At 38.6% G+C, this 19,084-nt stretch overlaps 1 pseudogene; it reads left to right on the top strand.

Moving 5' to 3' along the window:
* Positions 1–555: 555 nt before the first annotated feature.
* LOC143671522 (cyclin-Y pseudogene) lies at positions 556–1,582 on the top strand (annotated as a pseudogene).
* Positions 1,583–19,084: the final 17,502 nt, after the last annotated feature.

The following is a 19,084-nucleotide window of genomic DNA, read 5'->3' as shown; positions in this document are numbered from 1 at the left end:
AAGGGGTATAGATTCTTTGTGGAAAAAAAGGAAATATCTTCTTATAGATTATGGTGGTGAAGGTACCTCAATGCACTTAGGATGATGTGTGAATAAAACTGTTTAAAAATGAACAGACAGGTGGGGCTGTGCCTTCCTCCCGCCCGAGTACAGGGGCCCGGGACGCGCTCCCTCCGGCGTCGTGGATGAGGCCTCAGGGAGGCGGGAGCGCGTGCGCTGCTGAGGGGAGCAGCCTGGGCCGCTGCCACCGGCTCATCACCGCCACCGCCACCGCCGCTGCCGCCCATGGCTAGGCACCTCCGCGGCCGCCGCTGCTGCCGCTGCAGCTGCTGACCCGGGCAGCTGGGCTGCGGCTTCTGTCTCCCCATCCCGGCGGAGGCGAGCCTCTCCCACCCCGCCCGCCCACCCCTGCCCCAGCCCTCCTCCCGCTCCAGCCCTCCTTCCGCCCCGCCGCCCTGCTGCCCCGCACCCCACCCGCTGCCCTGTCCCACTCCCGGGGGCAGGGAGGTGGAGGAAGGCGAGAGCCCCAGGAAGAGGAGGAGGAGGTCCGCGGAAGGTGGGGAACACTACCGCGTGCTGCGCATCGTCCAGCCCCAAGCTCAGGAGGAATGCCCATTCTCGGCTGGAGTCCTACCGGCCCGACACCGACCTGAGCCGCGAGGACACGGGCTGCAACCTGCAGCACATCAGCGACCAGGAGAACATCGACGATTTGAACATGGAATTCAATCCCTCAGACCATCCTCGGGCCAGCACGATATTCCTCAGTAAATCTCAGACGGACGTGAGAGAAAAGCACAAGAGTCTCTCCATTAACCATCATCCTCCAGGACAAATAGCAAGGAAATACAGCTCCTGCTCCACCATTTTCCTAGACGATAGCACAGTCAGTTAACCAAACCTCAAGTATACAATTAAATGTGTAGCTCTCGCAATATATTATCACATCAAAAACAGGAACCCAGATGGAAGGATGCTCTTAGATATTTTTGATGAAAACCTTCACCCTCTTTCGAAATCCGAAGTGCCACCAGATTATGACAAACACAACCCAGAGCAGAAACAGATTTACCGGTTTGTTCGGATGCTGTTCAGTTCTGCTCAGCTAACAGCCGAATGTGCCATTGTCACCCTGGTATATCTTGAAAGATTTTTAACGTATGCAGAGATAGATATCTGTCCGGCAAACTGGAAGCGAATTGTACTGGGGGCGATTCTGCTGGCCTCCAAAGTGTGGGACCACCAGGCGGTCTGGAATGTGGATTACTGCCAGATCCTGAAAGATATCACGGTCGAAGGCATGAACGAGCTACAGTGACAATTTCTTGAATTGCTTCAATTCAACATCAACGTTCCTTCCAGTGTTTATGCCAAGTATTATTTTGATCTTCGTTCTCTGGCAGAAGCGAACAACCTGAGCTTTAACCTGGAGCCCCTCAGCAGGGAGAGAGCTCACAAACTTGAGGCCATCTCCCGCCTTTGCGAGGACAAGTACGAAGACTTGAGAAGATCCAAGAGGAAGCGGTCAGGGAGTGCCGACAACCTGACGCTGACCACGTGGTCTCCGGCCATCATCTCCTAACAGCTGCATCCTCTGAAGGGTCATCTCCATCCCTCCAGTCTCTCATATACTTTGAGAAAAGACAAGACTTGGGGTGGGGTTTCATTTTTGTTTTCGCTTTTGTTTTTTCCTTTCCTTTTCTTTTTATAACCCGTAGCTCCATCGGGCTGCCCTGACGACTGCCTCCACACAGCAAGGCTTCGAGGGACATGAGATCTGTGCTCCCGATCTCCTGTTGGGCCTTTCCCCGTCGTCATTCACAGCACTTCCTTGGTGGAGGAGACGCTGACTCTACTTCTGAAGGAGGAAACAAAGGGAAAGAAAATTCTTGTAGAGGCAGGGGAAATGTGTAAATGGCTCCGCCATTTCCTAAGTCCACTCTCAGCGCAACAAGAAAACAAAGCAGTAGATAAACCACGTTGGATGAGCGTTAAAGAAACCGATTGGCCGTGTTTTATCCTAGCCTATTTGGATCAGTGAGACCCGTGTTCCATAGGACTTGTTTGCATTCCTTCTTGCTGCTTTTTTGGGGGCTTGGGGGATTTTTGCTTGTTTTCGTTCTGTTTTGGTTTCGGTCCCACAGAGCAGAGGATGAATATAGTTTGTATCCTCCATGACACAGACGTCCAAATAAATAATACTGGTTGTTTCTCTCTGCACTAAAAAAAGAAAAGAAAATGAACAGAGAGAAACGAGTGCTAGTGAAAGTGTGGAGGAAAAAATACACCTATTCACTGTTGGTAGGGAAACTGAGATGTGCAGCACCTTTGAGGGCAGTGTTCTACAGGAGGCTAGGGGTGGGATTGAAACCCTGTTGCTCATTATGACTTGGAGGAACTGAGTGTGGGGACAGGAATGGACATTTGCGCACTGGTGTTTCTGGTGTCAATGTTCATGACCCACAGTGGATGGAAGTGGCCTAAGGGCACAAAGACTGAGGAATGGAAGGGGGAACTATGATATATACTTAAAATGGACTACTGAGCAGCTGCAAGAAGGAATGAAGTTGCGAGGCATGCAACTACGTGTATGAACCTTAAGGACGGTATGTTGGATCAAATGTTAGGGACAAACAGGCAAATACTAGCATACCTCACTTATATGAACTAACTATAATATAAAAACTCAGTGAGCCAAAGTTTAGAACATGAGTTATAAGGCTGGGGCTATTTTAAAGGGCACTAGATCGTAAGCTCTTATAGCAGTGACATATATTGAGGAGGTTTTAACTGTTATTTCTAAATTCTGAGATACTAAACTCTTTGTTTATAACCTGGCTATTCCCAGAAACTTCGGGTATTTATGTGACACCTGGGACTCAGAGTTAAGTTCTGAAGCTATGAAAATCAGCAGTACCCCTTACAGGAAGTGTTTAAAAAGTTGAAAAATTGATCAGACTTCAAGTAGAGATATGAGTGAAGCTGATCTGGATAGGACTAAGGTATATTAGAACACATTTTAAAGGATGATATTGTCCACATTTTAAATCTTCAACTTCTGTGTGAGATCAAAGGAAGAGATGTTTATTGGGTGCAAAATTTATATTTTGGCTAGTGAATTTCCTAATTTAACTTGTATGGCCAGTTTAGTTGAACACCATAAGTACATGGAACCTTGAGCAGCATGTGAGATTTTGTTGGTTCATCCAGGATAGTGTATTGCCCTGATATACCCCAGAATAATTTGGGCAATGAATAAAGAAGTATTTGCAAAGTCCCTTTGGGAGACTGAGGAGAAAGGAGGAAATACTCAAGGTCCCCCCTTGGAGAATTTTGGATACTCTCGCAAGCAGTAGAGACCACCAAATCAATAGGGTGAGCCCTCCATTTTGGGGGTTGCCCCTATGAATCTTATTTCTGCAAAAGATAGGCTAAGCTTTCTTAAAATTAGATCTAAGAGTCACTCCCCAGAGAACCTCTTTTGTCATTCAGATGTGGCCTCTTTCTCTAAGTCAACTCAGCAGGTCAACTCACTGCCCTCCGTCCTTTGTGGGACACAAGTCCCAGGGACATAAGTCTGCCTGGCAGCATGGGTCAGAAATTCCAGGATGAGCTGGGACCCAGCATCAAGGGATTGAGAAAGCCTTCGTGACCAAAAGGGGGAAGAGAGAAATTAGTCAAAATAAAATTTCAGTGACTGAAGGATTTCAATCAGCATTGAGAGGTTATCCTGTAGGTTATTCTTATGCATTATATAGATATCCCTTTTTAGTTTATGGTGTATTGGAGTGGCTAGAGGGAAATACCTGAAACTGTTGAGCTGTGTTCCAGTAGCCTTGATTCTTTTTTTTACACTACCAAATTTGCACAGATTTTTTTATTTTTTATTAATTTTTAATTTTTTTTAAATATGAAAATAAACAAAGGAAGCATTCTTAACTTTTGATCATTCCGTTCTACATATATGATCAGTAACTCACAATATCACCACATAGTTGCATATTCATCATCATGATCATTTCTTAGAACATTTGCATCAATTCAGAAAAAGAAGTAAAGACAACAGAAAAAAATTCATACATACTACACCCCTTACCCCTCCCTTTCATTGATCACTGGCATTTCAATCTAAATTTATTTTGCCATTTGTTCCTCCTATTATTTATTTTTATTCCACATGTTTTACTCATCTATTGATGAGGTAGATAAAAGGAGCATCAGACACAAGGTTTTCACAATCACACAGTCACATTGTGAAAGCTATATCATTCCACAATCATCTTCAAAAAACATGGCTACTGGAACACAGCTCTACATTTTCAAGTAGCCTTGATTCTTGAAGATAATTGCACAAAGATATAACTTTTACAATGTGACTTGTGATTATGAAAACCTTGTGTCTGATGCTCCTTTTATCAAGGGTATGGACAGATAAGTATAAAAATATGGATAAAAAATAATACAGAGGACAAAGTGTAAAATAAATTGGGTAAATGGAAAAAAGAAATTTACACTCTAATGTTCATGGTGACATTATTCACAATTGTCAGAAGATGGAAGCAACTCAAGTGTCCATCAACTGATGAATGTATAAACAAGTTGTCATATATACATATAATGGAATATTATATAGCCACAAAAAGTAATGAAGTCCTGATACATGTGACAACATGGATAACTATTGAAGACATTATGCTGAGTGAAATATGCCTGATATAAAAAGGCAAATACTGTGTCATCACCCTGATGTTATTAGTATGAATAAGCAAACCCATAGAGTCATACAATTGGGATCTAGAATATTGATTACCGGTGGCTATAGCTGAGATGGTGGGTAAAGCATGGAGAATTAATGCTTAATTTGTAATAAATTTCTATTAATGTGGATTGTAAAGTTTTGTATATGGATAATGGTCATGGTAGCATATTACTGTGAGTGTAATTAACAGCACTCAATTATATATGTGAGGTTAAAAGAGGAAAATTTGGGTCATATATCTATATATATTATTAGAATAAAAATTAAAAGATAAAACATGCAGTGTAGTTAATAGTGCAATAGTACAATTATAAAAATTGTAACAAATGTGTGATGCAAGTACAATATGTTAATATAGGGTGGTACATAGGAAAAAACATCTAATGTAAACTATGGACTAAAGTTAATAGTACAATTTTAATATCTTTCATCAATTTTAAGAAAGGTACAAAACTAATGGAAAGTGTCAAAATAGGGGATATATAAGAATGCTACAATTTTTACATAATTTTCCTGAAAATCTACAACCTTTTAATAAATATAAATAACATAAAAAATAAATAAATAACATATATGCACCTAGCAACAGAGCCCCCAAAATATATGAAACATAATTGTAGGAAAATAGTTCTACAAAATTTTAAAGATTTCAATGGCCAATTTTCAATAATGTTTAGATCAACCAAACAGAAAACCATTAAGGAAATAGAGGACTAGAACAAAACTATAAACCAATTAGACTTAACATATATTGAACCCTCCACTAACAAAAGCAGAATATTCATTGTTCTCAAGTGCACATGGAACATATTTATATAAACATATTTATCCAGAATAGACTATATGATAGGCTACAAACTATCTTAATACATTTTAATAGATTGAAATCATATGAAATAATTTTTCTGATTTCAATGGAATGAAGCTAGAAATCAAAAAAGGAAAACTCAGAAATACATGGAAATTAAACAAAACACTCTTAAATAACCAATAAGTCAAAAAGAAATGGTAATGGAAATTAAGAAATACCTTGAGAAGAATGAAAACTAAAACATAAAATAACAAAATTCTTGGATGAGTTCTGAAGCAGAAATTTATAGATGTAAATGCCTAAATTAAATACTTAAAATTAAAAAAGAAGAAAGATCTCAAATCAATAACCTAGCTGTATACATTAAGGAACTAGTAAAAGAAGAGCAATGTAAGCACACATCTCACAGAAGAGTGAAGCCAACATTAGAGCAAAGGTGAATGAAGCAGGGAATAGAAGAAGAATATAGAAAACCAATGAAACTAAAAGATTAGACAAGTCTTTAGGTAGGCTAATGAGGAAAAAACAGAGTAGAGTCAAATTACTAAAATAAAAACATGTTTAGGCATTACTACTGACTTCACAGAAATGAAAAGGATTGTAATAGAATAATATGACAACTGTATGCACACACATTAGATAATCTAGATGAAATGCACACATTTACAGACTCAATAAGAAATAGAAAATTTGAGTAGACATAACAAATTGGGAGATTTTATCAGTAATGAAAAGAAACTCCTAACAAAGAAAATCCTAGGGCCATATGCTTTCACGGGTGAATTCTATCAAACATTTAAAGAAGAGTTAATGTCAATTTTTCTCAAACCCTTCCAAAAAAATTAAAGAGGGCAGAACACTACTTAACTCATTCTATGTGGCCAATATTACCCCAATACTGAGTCTAGACAAAGCAATTACAAGAAAATAAAATTATAGACCACAATCTCCCATAAATATCGATGTGAAAATCTTTTTTAAAATAGAAAATTGGGTATCCTGTATTTTATGCACGATTGCTGTGTAAACCCACAACTTTCCTAGTAACAAAAAAAAAAAAATTTAAAGTTACTTGAGGTAATTCTAAAAGAAAAAGCAGATAACATTATTACAAGTATTATATACCATGAATGAGTCTTAATCCTCCTAGGAATGCAAAGGTGATTTAACATATGAAAATCAATCAATGTAATGTACAACATTGGTAGAAAGTAGGGGCAAAGTATGTGATCACTTTAATTGATGCAGAAAAAATTTTGACAAAATACAACATAATTCATAATAGAAACAAGGCACAGATAATAATCTCAGAATAAAAGGGAACTTCCTCAACATGATAAGCTTATATTTGAAATACCCACATTGAACATTATTTTCAATGATGAGAGACTGAAGGCTCTTCCCCTAAGATCAGGAACAAAACAAGAAAGCCTAGTACAAACATTTCTATTCAGCTGGAATTTCTAGCCAGAGAAATTAAATAAGAGAAAGAAATAAAAAGCATTCAATATGGAAAAGAAGTAAACTACCTCTATTTGCATATGACATGATTTATAACTAGAAAGCCCTAAAGAACCCACACCAAAAAAGAAAATTCTATTAGAGCTAATAAATTAATTCAGCAATTTTTCAGGATACAAAACCAAGATGCAAAGTTACAGTTGTATTCCTATACATTAGCAATGAATAATCTTAAAGTATAATTTTAAAAATTTCATTTACAATAGCATCCAAAAGAATAAAATACTTCAGAATATATTTAGTCAAGGAAATACAAAACTTGTACACTGAAAACCACAAAGCATTGCTGAATTAAATTAAGAACAATGTAAATAAATGGAAATGTAACCAAGAAATCAGAATTTAAGGGATGATTTTGATTAGTAAATCATAATATAAAAATTCCTTTCTGCTTTCTGGAATGTTGGACTAGACAGAGAAATACTCTGATTTCTGAATTGTAGTCCAGGTGCCTTGATCTCTGAAATGAGTGTAAAAAGCCCTTATCCTGTGCCTTTGTGATTGTAAAAGCTGGTCATTCTCTTGTAAAGCAAAGGCCCTAATGCTAATGAAGTTGGCCATTAACTACTTCTTCCTTTTGGTTTGCACTGAACTGATAGTTCAGTTAGTACTGAATGACAGCTCTGCCTCCCCTCTTTTCAACTTATGTTCTCCTATTGAAATGATAAATTATAGCTCTGCCTCCCCTTCTTTCAACTTATGTTCTCCTATTGAAATGATAATAATAATACTTGTCTCCTTTTCCACTTTGAACTTACTATTTGAAATGATCTCATCTCCCCTTGCTAAAATCCTTAAAAACCTTGAACCCCCTAAACTCAGGGAGACAGATTTTGGGCTGTTAGGCTGTCTGTTCTCCCTCTAAATGTGTAATAATGAATTCTTTCACTCTTTGAAACCCAAGTGTCTCAGGAATTTGGTTATTGATTGCATTGGGCAGAAGAATCCACAGTCTTTATCTGTTAACAGAAAGACCTCTTGTGTTTATGGATTGAAAGATATCATATTGCTAAAATAACAATACTACTGAAGTGATAACAAATTTCACTTCAATATTAACAAATACCAAGGGCCTTGAGGGTTGTGGATATATGGCTGAGTAGGAAACTCCAGAAATCAACCCCTCAATCACAACACTCATTGAACTTTCACAAATTGTCTGAATCAACTATTTTGAAACTCTGGAGACTAGTGGAGTACTGTGTGGCAACCAAGGGAGAACTGGAGGAAAAGACTGGAAAATTGTAGGAGGAAAAGACTGGAAAATTGTGGGAGGAAAAGACTGGAAAATTGTGGGAGGAAAAGACTGGAAAATTGTGATAAATACTGGTGAATTTCTCCCTCCCTGCTACCATTCCCCATGCCCCTGCCTCAGGGCAGGCAGAAATGGGGCTGCAGGCCAGGCTCCTGGTAGATCTTGCTGGTACCACTGTAGAATATAAAGACCTAACCATCCAAACTCTATAGATGTGAGGTCTGACCACTGATTGCTACTTTTGATGAGCTACTTTAGATTACTGGGGGCCAGCTCTGAGGGCTGTCACTGTTCTAGCACCCCTCAGGCAAAAGCAGCAGAGAAATCTTAAATCAGTACTCTCCCTCATATCTACTGAAAACAATTAAAGGGCTGGAGGAATGGAACAAGAGAGGAATCAAGAAAATGCAACTTTGAAAGCAATAGGAGAAACTACTGGAGCCCTTACTGCCCTTTCCCCAAACCCCTTCCAAGCATGGTAGAAGTCAGTCTGAGAGCCCATTATAGGTCCCCACCTTTGTTGCAGAGGGAACATCATTTAAGTTGCCTGTTTATTAGTGTCAACCCATCTGTTGGAAGTCTGAAAGACAATCAGGAAACTGTTTTGGGTTCACCCTCCCAGAATTAGTCTTGGAAGCATTGAAGCGCCTTGTAGACAGCTAAAGCTGTGTAAGAAACAATTAAGTCAAAGTATCCTGGGGGAAAGGTCTATCTGCATTAAACCATACAATAAAGCACCCAGCAGGTGGCGAAAATCTATTTCAAATGGAGGAGAGTGGGCATTCTAATTCCTATAAAATACAAACAAGAGAATTCCTAAAGCAAAGAACAAACATAAACCAAGGGAAAAAGGAGATTCCATGGTTACACACAAGCTCAGATTGCATTTGCCTTGTGCTAAGATTATTGATAAGAGGGTTTGGTAGTTAGATTCAGTTGTGAACTTGGCCAGGTGAAGGCACCTATTTCTGTTGCTGTGGGGGACTTGAGCCAATGGTACATGAACCTCATCTATTGCTAATTACATCTGCAGTCAGCTAGGAGGCGTGCCTGCTGCAATGAATGATGTTTGACTTAATCGGCTGGTGCTTAAATGAGAGAGCACAATGTAGCATAGCCTAAGCAGCGCAGCATTCCTCATCTCAGCACTCCCAGCTTAGCCCAGGCCTTTGGAGATGCAGAAAGAAGTCACCCCGGGGAAAGTTGTTGGAACCCAGGGGCCTGGAAAGAAGGCCAGCTGAGACCATCCTGTGCCTTCCCACATAAGAAAGAACCTCAGTGGAAAGTTAGTTCCTTTCCTCTGAAGAACTAACAAAATAAATCCCCTTTTATTAAAAGCCAATCTGTCTCTGGTGTTTTGCATTCTGCCAGCTAGCAAACTAGAACAGATTTGGTACCGGAGAGTGGGGTGCTTCTGTGGTTTGCAAATACCAGATATGTTGGAATGGTGCTTTGGATGGCTAAGGGGAAGATTTTGGAGGAAGTGAAAGAGAATGATGGCAAAGTCCTGGAGTGCTTGAAGAGACTGTTGGTGTAAATGGAACCACTGCCAATCTTGACAAAGGACACAAAAGGGAGAAATTGGAGTTTGCAGAGTGAGAACCATGGAAGCTCGGGTCTGAAGCCAAGAAACCTTGGCCAGGAGAGTGGACCCACCCATATACATGGAGAGGGTGAGTTTACCCTGAAGAGTGAGGATGAGTCTCCCCTCTCATTGAATGGAAGAGTTGTGCACCCTCAGGCCTTGGAGAAGGTAGAACATACTCCTTGGGGGACTGGGAGAGCCTGGCTGCCACCACATGGAAGGGTTGAGCGTGTGCCCCAGAAATGACAGAGAGCCCAGGGGTGGCCCTGATGCCTGGAGAGAGTGGAGCCGAGAGGTGGTCTCCTTAATGTTCCCCAAGGTTGATTTGGAAAAAGGCAGGCCACTGCATAGGCCCTTGGAAAGGTTGGGACTGCCACTTTCTAAAGACAAAGGATGAATGACTTTCAGGTTCGAAATCCAATGGTGTTTGCCCTGCAGATTTTACATCTGTGTTCTTCCAATTTCTCTCTATGGAAATGAAAACCTGTATCCTGTGAATATCCTCCTTTGCATATGGCACCAGACAACTTGTTTTGAGATTCACAGGTCCACAGCCGGAAGAGAATTTTTTTTGCACCTTAATATTGTTTAAGGTGATGCATGTAGTTGCCAAGTTGACAGGGGTGGACATGTGGTAGTTAGATTCAGTTGTCAACTTGACCAGGTGAAGGCACCTACTTCTGTTGCTGTGGATTTGAGCCAATGGTATGTGAACTTCATTTGTTGCTAATTACATCTGCAGTCGGTTAGGAGGCATGCCTGCTGCAATGAATGATGTTTGACTTAATTGGCTGGTACTTAAATAAGAGAGCACAACGTAGCACAGCTTAAGCAGCTCAGCATGCCTCATCTTGGCACTCCCAACTCAGCCCAGGCCTTTGGAGATGCAGAAAGAAGTCAACCTGGGGAAAGTTGTTGGAACCCAGGGGCCTGGAGAGAAGGCCAGCAGAGACCATCCTGTGCCTTCCCACATAAGAAAGAACCTCAGTGGAAAGTTAGTTGCCTTTCCTCTGAAGAACTAACAAAATAAACTCCCTTTTATTAAAAGCCAATCCGTCTCTGATGTTTTGCATTCTGGCAGCTAGCAAACTAGAACAGAGGGCTAAATGCTTAAGGAGACCACTAGCTGAAGCAGAGTTGATTTGCAAAGAGAGTGAAAGACACTTTTTCCTTTGGTTTATTTGTTTTGGGGAGAGCTGGCACTCAAGGAAATATCTGCCATATCATTAACATAAGGAACAGACAAGGCAAGGACCAAATCACAGAAACAATACTTTAAAATATTAAAATCCATAGTGTGCAAATAAAAAGATTAAAAGACAAAGAAACAGGAATGATCATCTATCCAAAGGAACAAGATAAAAATTCAGAAACCGTCAATGAACAGGATCAGACATTGGACATGCCAGACAAAGACCTTGAAAATTGACCCTCAATATGTTCCAGGAGAAAAAGGAAAACATGGTGAAAAAATAAAGGATATGAGTAAAACAGTGAATAAACAGTATGAGAATCTCAATAAGGAGAGAAATTTTTAAAAGGAACCAAATAAAATTGCTGGAATTAAAAAATATATAATAACAGAGGTGGAAAAAATCCAGAGGGTTTCAACAGAAGACTGGATCTGGCAGAAGAAAGAATCAGTGATCTCAAAGACAAGACATCTGAAATGATTGTGGCAGAGGAGCAGAAAGAAAGAAAAAGAAGAAAGTAACAAAGCCTAAAAGACCTATGGGACCCATCAAGCACATGAATACAGATTGTAGGAGTCACAGAAGGAGAAGAAAGAGAGAAAGGGGCAGAAGGAATATTCAAAGAAATAATGACAGAAAATGTCACAAATTTAATGAAAGGCTAGAATATGCATATTCAAAAAGCCCAACAATGTTGGGGACAATTAAAGTAGCATGCATAAATTGCATCCTCAGCGATGCTGGAAACATGCAACATGGCCGCCAGGGCTGAAACAAAGAACAGCCTAAACTATAATCAGCCTTCTTCACAGAAGTAATTGTAGTTCACGCCTAAAGTTCGCACCAAAAGTACTAACCTACATCTGCCCTCTGCCCTAGCAACAGCAGTCACCAATCCCAAATCATCCGTTTGTCCTTATTCACCCAATTAGAGATCGTCACCTATTCCTACTAGCTACCCCCTCTCCTAGAGTATATATATACCTAGCCTTTTCAATAAACTTTTGCAGCTTGATCAGAATATTTGTCTTGCTGTCATTCTTTGTGTCCCTTGTCCCATACCATTCCTCCCTTACAGGTGTAGAGCCTCAGTTGATCGTCCCGCGGGTCGGGACAACTGGCGCCCAACGTGGGGCTCGAGCCTTGTGAGGGATAGAACACCGCATTCAAACGGCCTGGCCAGGCACACGCATCGCACCAAGGATCATCATGAGGGTACTCGCCCACGAGAGGGATCCGTCGTAGCAGGAGTGTCAGTGAAAGGAAAAGAAAAGAATAGAAAATTCAATGGAATTGGTAAGTCCCCACCCTCACAATGGGACAAGAACTTTCCAAACCCCAATTGTATATTAAGCAAGTAAAAGAGTCACTCAAGGCATGAGGAACTAGAGTTAAGAAAAAGGATCTTACCTACTTTTTGATTTCCTATTAAAAACTTGTCCTTGGTTTCCTCAAGAAGGTACTATAGATCACCAATGCTGGTTAAGAGTCGGAGATTGTCTAAAAGACTACTACCGAACCTTTGGTCCTGAAAGGGTCCCGGTTACTGCTTTTACTTACTGGAACCTAATTAATGAAATCCTAAAAGTCCATTCTTTAGCCCCAGATATTCAAAAGCTCTGTAGAAAAGGGGGAAAAAAGCCTGTAAAAGGGGCCACTGCAGGGAATCAGCCCTGCAGGAAAAAGCCTGTAAAAGGGGCCACTGCAGGGAATCTGCCCTGTGGGAAATAGCCTGTAAAAGAGGACACTGTGGGGGAACCTGCCCTGCAGAAAGAGCCTATAAGAAGACCCTGCCGACAGAACCTCGGTAAATAATAATGGGACAAGAAATTAGTCAGCATAAAACTTTTTGTAGAAGGTCTAACAGATGCTTTAAAGACACAGGGAGTAAAGGTTAAAGTTAAAGATTTGTTACAATTTTTTTAGTTTAAAAAAAAAAAGGAAACCTTTGTCCCTGGTTCCCACAAGAGATAAGGCACCTCTGGAATTTGTGAGGGACTTTTGAGTTTATGTTTTATGTCACAGCATAGGAATATACCTTTACTGAGGAACCTAAAGTGTACACGCCTCCTGGAATTTGGGAGGGCTTTTAAATTTATGTCTTATAATGAGCAACTCATCATCAATACAACAGGAATATTTATATTTACTTACAGGATTGTTACACTCCACGGGTATGGAGGCTTCTGATGCTCTACTTAAAAAACTTTTTAAACATGTCACACAAAAATATTATTGGCTTCAGCATAATGGCTGTAACGTTTCCTATTATTATGATAAATTTTAAAAATTGCTTCTTTACCATACCTTTAGAAAAGAAAAAGTTCTTAATAAGCTGACTTTATATAAAAATTCATATACATCTGTGTCGAAAAATGTTCAATAAAATCACTGCAGAACTAGAGTCAGTACTCATGGAATTGTAACAAATTAGTCCCCTAAGGGGTATACAATTCAAGATTATAGTTCTAACTCAAAGTGTTCTGTTAAGTTACCTTGGTTTAATCAAAATAATTATTCTACTGAAATTTATATCAATGTTGCAGATAAAATCCTATGACTCAGAATGGGAACGGCAACCCCATCTCCTTTTGTTAACTTAAATCCTCAATAAACAGCATTTTGGAAACTGACCATGAGTTTAGCTCCTATTCATGTTTGAAAAGAGAAATATATTTTAAAAACTTTAAAACTAAAAATTCTTGTTAAAAACTATATATTAATAGTTAATGCATATTTGAAACATTAACTAAAGTATTTTAAATATTTAACATTATTCTAACAAATTTAATTTTGATGGTAATTACATATGTGGTAAAATATTTGTTCAAAGTAATGATTTAAATATGAAAAATATGAAAGATGTATTTTTATTAATAGGAAAACAGAATAGTTTTATCCTAAAATGAATAACTGTTACTAAATGAGAAAAATATGGGACAAAGCCTAAACTAATATAATAAGTGCTGAGGGTTTGTAAAAATGGAAATTCTGGTTAAAATCAAGAAAGATTTAATGAGTCTAAAATGACAATGTTTTCTTGGATTCTTAGGCTTTTTTAGAAATTTTTTTTTCTAAATAATTAGTTAAAATGCAAAGAGTCTGTGTTTTATCAAAATAACTTATATTAACTTTTATCATGTTGTTATCTGTATAAAAAATACTGATTTTCTCCTAGATATCATTATACTGGCAAAAACTGCTTCTTGCCCTAAACCAGGTGGCTTAATTTATTAATCTAAGTACTATTACTATAAATGAATCTATTACTGACTAAATAATATTCAAATCATTTAAATACCTAAATTCCTTTAAGCCAAAATACTTTAATGCTTTATCCAGTGTTTATATAAACTATGTATGTATAAACTAAATTTATCCCAAGATAACCATGGCTTATATTGGAAGCAGATCAGATTTGAGGGTTGAATGCAAGGAAAAAATATACTTGTGGAGTCTCTTTTGTTCACTTGATGTTGCCATTACATGTAACTGATGTTGCTATCACATGACCTTGGTAAGAAATAGTTAAAATGTACCCTCTAGCTGGGAGGACTGGCTATCCCCCCAGAAGGAGGTGTACTTTAATAAAGATATCTAGGTCCCAGGAAGCTCCTCTTGGTCCCTAGCCAGTTCCCAGAGGACCCAACTGGGCCCGGTCATGTAAGCAAACCGAAATTTGGCCACTATTGTGAGAAAATACCATAAAAACTGCATGCAATAAATTTAAAATTAGCAAAAATGCGCAACCAATTATAAAAAATCCACATTCCTGCATTCCTTTTAAATCAATCCAATGAATTCAATTTTAAAAATCTGGTCATTTGCTATGGGTACACGTCACTATTGGCACTCTGCATTCATTTTTGCTACTTGCCACTTTAGGGATTCCTAATTATATATTACAAAACTTGTTTGATATTTTACAAGGAGATTCTGATTTATTAAGCAAAAGGCAGTTAACAGCTGCAGCTGAACGAGTTACAATTAATTGAACAATGCATTCAAAAAGGACAGCTTGTTCAAATAGATCTAAAAAAGCCTGTTGATTTTATTATTTTCTTTACCTTGCAATCTCCCACAGGCCTATTTTAGCAAGATGGTGTTTTAAAATGGATTTTTTAAACCAAACAATTAACAAAAATGTTTAAATACATATTTGCAAAAGATTATTTCTTAAATAGCCTAAAGTCACCAAAAAAATTATCAATTAAGAAGTCATAATCGCATAGTGTGTGATCTCACAAAGGAAGAGGTTCAAAGTCTGTATATTTTCAATACCTCTTGGCAAATAGCACTAAATAATTTCAAAGGACAAATGAATAATCATTTGCTATGTCAAAACCTTTACAATTTTTAAAAATGAATGCAATGGATTTTGCCTAAAATAGTTCTGGCTTCCCCGCTAGCTATTACTGTCTTTACTGATAATAATATTAATGGGAAGGCTGCATATGTCACCCCAGTGGAAAACAAGTTAAAAAATGCCTTATACCTCAGCCCAGCATACTGAATTAGCAGCTGTAATTCAAGTATTGCAAAGTTTTCCACAATCTCTTAATATTGTTTCTGATTGTAAGTATGTTTGCCAAACAGTTACTCACATTAAAACAACTTCTTTGTTTGAAAGAGATGAACTCTCCTGAATGTTTTTACATTTACAAACACTAATCAAAAGTCGAATTAATCCTCTTCTTATCATGCATATAAGAGCTCATACTAATCTTAAAATAGCTGAGCTATTAGAAAAATATTAAAAATAATCTATGGAACCCAGACATGATAAAGGTGTGGGTAGGGGATTTGCCCTTATCATTACAGGTAATGAAACCTCAATTTGGATTCCCTTGAAGAGAATAAACCCAGACATGTCGACCTGGACAAAAATAATAACTAAATGGGTAATGTATATTATAAAACATATAACTTTAATTGCTGAAAGACAGGGACATAATTATACTTATTGGGTTTATATTCCTAACCCACCTTTGCTACTAGCCCTAACATGGGCTAATCCAACTTTACCAAAATATCTAAATACTAGTTTAGGATTCCCAAGTCCAATAAATTCAAGACTTCTGAACCTACTTAAAAAGAAGAAAAATGGTGTCAAATTTAACTCTTCCATTTTTAAACAGGCCCATACATAGATCTAGGGTTTCATTTAAATGGGAATAAAATCACCAACCAAAAAATGGAACTAAGATTGGACAAATTAATAATGTTAAATGACTTCCAGAAACTTTTAGAAAATATTAATTGGCTCCGACCTTACTTAAAATTAACCACTGGAGATCTTAAACCATTATTTGACCTCCTTCAGGGAAGTTCTGACCCCAATTCCCCCAGGACCATCACCCCTGAAGGACGTAAAGCAATTGATGAAGTAGAGCAAGCTATTCAATCACAATTTGTTACTTTTATAGATTATACTCAACCATTAGCTCTAGTAATTTGTCGAACAGCTTATACACCTACAGCGGGGTTTTGGAAAAAGGCACCTATTATGTGGGTTCATTTACATGCTTCTCCTGCAAAAACTATTTATCCCTACTATCAGGCACTTGCTGATATCATTCTTTTAGATCAAGAACAAAGTGTTAAATATTTTGGTAAAGATCCAGACATAATTATTCAACCATATACTATGGCACAGGTTAATTGGCTTTTTCAAACTACAGACTCTTGGCCTGTTGCTTGTGTTTCCTATTCAGGCCAAATACACAATCATTACCCTAATAATAAACTTTTGCAGTTTCTTAGCACTCATAATTTTATATTCCCACTTAAAACATCCTTACAGCCGCTTAAAAATGCCCTCTTAATCTTTACTGATGGGTCCTCATCAGGAATTGCCGCTTATGTTGTTAATAATACAGTTATTCAATTCCAAACACACTGCAATTCTGCTCAACTAACAAAACTACCAGCAGTCATAGCGGTGTTTTCAGCTTATCCAAACAGATCTTTTAATCTTTATACAGATAGTGCTTATATTGTTCAATCTGTGCCATTATTAAAAACTGCAGCTCAAATTTAAAATGTCTCTCAAGCAGCTTATCTGTTTATTCAATTGCAATCTCTCATTCAAAACAGAACCCAACAATTCTTTATTGGTCACCTTAGAGCCCATACTAATCTCCCTGGACCACTGTCCTTAGGGAATCAATTAGCTAATCAAGCCATGCGTATTATGTACTGTGCAAACATTATTCTTAATAACCAATTACCTGACTTAGTCACAAAAGCTATTAAAGCTCATAAGCTGCATCATCTTAATGCTCGCACCTTACGGCTAATGTTTCACATCACCAAAGAACAAGCGTGCAAAATAATTAAACAGTGCCCTAGCTGCGTCACACATTTACCTACACCACATTTGAAAGTTAAGCCCCAAGGTCTAGTGCCCAATGCACTATGGCAAATGGATATAACACACATCCCAAAATTTAATAATCTTAAATATGTGCATCTTAACATAGACACCTTTAATAGATTTATATTTGCTACACCTCAAACGGGTAAAGCAAATAAACACATTGTTGCACACATGTTGGCAGCCATGGCTGCGCTAGTAATTCCTCAGCATATAAAAACTGATAATGGTCCTGAATACACAGGTCAAATGTTTCAAAAATTCTGTCAACAACTGCAAATTAAACACCACAGGCATACCATATAATCCACAAAAACAGGGAATAATAGAATGAGCAAATTTATCTTTTAAAAACACCATTAAAAAATTAAAAAGGGGGAGTGGTACCCCACTAAAAGGTCACCCAGAAATTTGCTTTCACATTCACTTTTAATTTTAAATTTTTTAATCTTGGATCAAGATGGACGTTCTGCTGCAGAACGATTCTGGCACACAGAATCAAAAACACAGTTCGCCACAGTCCTCTGGAAAGATCCATTGGATAACACTTGGCGAGGACCGGATCCGGTCCTGATATGGGGCAGAGGATCAGTGTATATATATTCTAGGGAATTCGATTCAGCCAAATGGTTGCCAGAGCGATTAACAAAACAAATAGACAATAACAATCTGTCCAGGGCAAAAAAGTTGCCCTGAGAAAAGGCATTTTTCTCTCTTTCTTTCTCCAGCACAGCTGAAGCTACTAATAAACCAGCAAGCCCTGCTATAACCTATTCAATGACGGCTAAGGTGACAGATGACTGAAGTCTAAGAATCCATCTACTGGTGTTGCTGGTCTAGGCACCGGTATCTCCTCAATCACCCTCCAACAACAAAGCCTCTCCAATCTAAGAACTGCAATAGACGAGGACTTAGCCCGCATTGAAACCTCCATCACCAATCTTGAAAAATCCCTTACATCTCTATCGGAGGTTGCTCTCCAAAATAGGAGAGGCTTAGACCTAATTTTCCTTAAGCAAGGAGGGCTTTGTGCTGCATTAGGTGAGGAATGTTGCTTCTACTCTGACCATTCTGGAATAAAGATTCCATGACCAAACTCAGGGAAGGAATTGCAAACCGCAAACGTGAATGGGAAGCCCTAGGAGGTTCCTCCTGGGAACTCAACGGAATCCTCCCTTACTTCCTCCCTATATTAGGCCCCTTAATAACCTTACTCCTTATAATATCTTTTGCACCTTGGGCCATAAGAAGGATAATACAGCTAATTAAGGATCAAATTGATTCTGCCCTAGGCAGGCCCATTCAAGTGCATTATCACTGGCTTCACCTCGCTGACCAAGGTGTGAATCCAGAATATCTGACTGCTACCCACCCTCACGGGTAAGAATCCCCCTCCTACAGGAGCAGCATACAACTTGAAAGTATGCTTCTAGCTCATGCTATGATTGGTACCGCTGGGTGCAAGGCAAAGCACTGCAAAGGAGGGCCAAAACAATTAAAGGCCATTTTTGAGCTCCTTGAGAAGTATGCCTCATTTGCATAGGGGTTCACTCTGCAAAAATTCCTCTCCCCAGAAAAACAGAG

The sequence above is a fragment of the Tamandua tetradactyla genome, chromosome X (genome assembly GCF_023851605.1).
Source record: "Tamandua tetradactyla isolate mTamTet1 chromosome X, mTamTet1.pri, whole genome shotgun sequence".
Classification (NCBI taxonomy): Eukaryota; Metazoa; Chordata; class Mammalia; order Pilosa; family Myrmecophagidae; genus Tamandua; species Tamandua tetradactyla.
The sequence above is the reverse complement of the archived record's forward strand: the minus strand, read 5'-3'. Positions and strand labels throughout refer to the sequence as shown.